Source organism: Penaeus vannamei, chromosome 40, assembly GCF_042767895.1.
Source record: "Penaeus vannamei isolate JL-2024 chromosome 40, ASM4276789v1, whole genome shotgun sequence".
Classification (NCBI taxonomy): Eukaryota; Metazoa; Arthropoda; class Malacostraca; order Decapoda; family Penaeidae; genus Penaeus; species Penaeus vannamei.
In genome coordinates this window covers 11578187-11580686 of record NC_091588.1, presented here as the reverse complement: position 1 = coordinate 11580686, position 2500 = coordinate 11578187, and positions in this window count along the sequence as shown.

The window sequence follows — 2500 nt, the reverse complement described above, 5'->3', positions numbered from 1 at the left end:
ACATTTGGGCGCATTGAAACGTTTGGGTGTGTTTACACATTTAGTGCTTTGAGACGTTTTGGTGCACTTCCTCTTTTAGGTGCACTTACACGTTTGGGTGTTTACACATCTTGGTGCTTTTACACATCTGGGTGCCTTAACATGTTTCTGTGTGTTTACACGTTTGGGTGCACTTATACCTTTAGGTGCGCTGACACAGTTGGCATTTCCACGTTTCCGTTTGGGCATTTCAACAGTTGGGTACTTTTAAACGTTTAAGTGTACTTACATGGTTAGGCGCGAGGTACATTTACACGTTTGGGTGCGTTAACATGTTTTGTGCATTGACATGTGCGCTTACATGTTTAGGTGCGCTTATGCATTTGGAAATGTACACACATTTCGATGCATTTATACTTTCGGGTGCACTTACACGTTTAGGTGTGCTTATACGGTTAGTTGCATTCACACGTTTAGGTACGTTTAAATTATTGGTCACTTACACGTTTAGGAATGCTTATGTGCACATACATGCTTAGGTACGTTGACAGGTTTAGGTGTGCTTACACATATGGGCACTTAAACTTTTAGATACGCTTACAGTTGTAGGTGCGCTGACACATTTAGGTGCGCTTACACGTTTAAGTGCAATATATATTTACACGTTTGGGTGCATTAACATGTTTGGGCGTGTTTACATGTTTGGGCACATTTACACGTTTGGGTGCGCTTGCATATTTTTAGGTGTGCTTGCATGTTTAAACGTTTAGGTAGCTTACAACTTTAGGAGCACCAACACGTTTAGGTGCGCTTACACATCTAGGTGCAAGGTATATTTGTACGTTATGGAACGTTTACAGATTTGGGTACACGCTTGGGTATCAGGCCTATTTTTAAAAAATATATGGAGTGAGGTGGGTAAGTCGTGTTGCGTTGACCCTGAGTTGGGCCAACACCACCTCCTGTCTTGTTTTTCCTGTGGGCTGTCCCATTCTTCTATGGAGTTTTTATTTTTGTTATGTAATTGTAGGTTTGCTCATTCCCTTTGCCCCAGGAAATATATTCAATTTTATGCTTGTTATGCAATTGTAGGTTTGCTCATTCCATTTGCCTCAGGATTTATATTTTTGCTTTTATAAACATCTTAGAACTATACGGTCAATGCTATAGGCCAGATCACCAGTTGAATTGTTGGCACCATACAGCTTACAGTAACTTGAATGAGGAAGAAAAAATACTTTTCTATTGTTTGCCATCGATAGAGCAAAATCTGAAGCTTTATCAATAGCAAAAAGTTCGGCGATAAAAATCAATGTATGATTCCGCAGGCTGAAACTCAGTCTACATTCGGACGACCATATACGCGCTCCCATACATGGCTCAGTCTTAGAGTCGTCGGTACATATATATATATATATATATATATATATATATATATATATATATATATACATATATATTATATATATATATATATATATATATATATATATATATATATATATATATATATATATATATATAAAAGGGGAAGATTAATAAGGATTTCTCCGAACCTCTGGTGTCCTTCCATCTCCAGCGCCATGGCAGCTGATAGAAGCCAATCTCTCATGATGAAATTGAGTTTCCTATTTCCTATATTTGTCTGAAGCAGGGTGTCGGTGGAAGCGAGGTCTATACCGACTTTTTGGATGAGGTCGTGGAGTCGCGTGTCAAAGTGCCTAGTGCCACCATTACCATTAGGATGGCTCGGGTCTCGAATCACCTTCGCGGTTTATGTGATATATAGATATATAGATATATTTCATATATATATATATATATATATATATATATATATATATATATATATATATATATATTGGTCAGTGCCAACTGGCCGCGTCTGAGTCGGAGGGGAGGTACTCCTGACTCCACCTCAAGATGCTCGATCCTAGTACATTTCAGGGCTCCAAGACGTAAACATTCTTAGCAGTATCTAAATTTCTCAAACTTGAGTTTATGGATCCATCGTGTATGGCTCTTCATCAATCTACGTTAGACTTCATTAGGGCTTTATATATCATTACCAAACACTCTATGAGTTCCCCATTTATTACCAAAAATGCACTTTAGTAAATTAAGTACCTTTTGGCGTTCATTCAAAATTGACCAATGTGGTCTCTCAAATTTAGTGAATGATAAAAGAGTAAACTTAGAAATTTGAATTGGGTGATTGCCTAAAGTTAGCCTGATGTTCGGCATCCTCTTGTGTGAAAAAATACGGCAATACTCTATCTTCCGGAAAACTTAAAACACGGCTGGAGGCCCCACTTATGAATCATATCCAGTGCCAGTTGGCTGCGATTTGCCGAAAATTTTGCAATATTGCTAAAGTGCTATAAAGCACAATTATTACCGCACAGTTAGTATTTAAGATTCCGAAGGGGGGGGGGGGTAAAATGTCACTCATCATACACAAAAATAAAGTTGGTGACAAGACAATTCCTTGTGGGCTACCGGTCGCCTGAACAAAAATTTC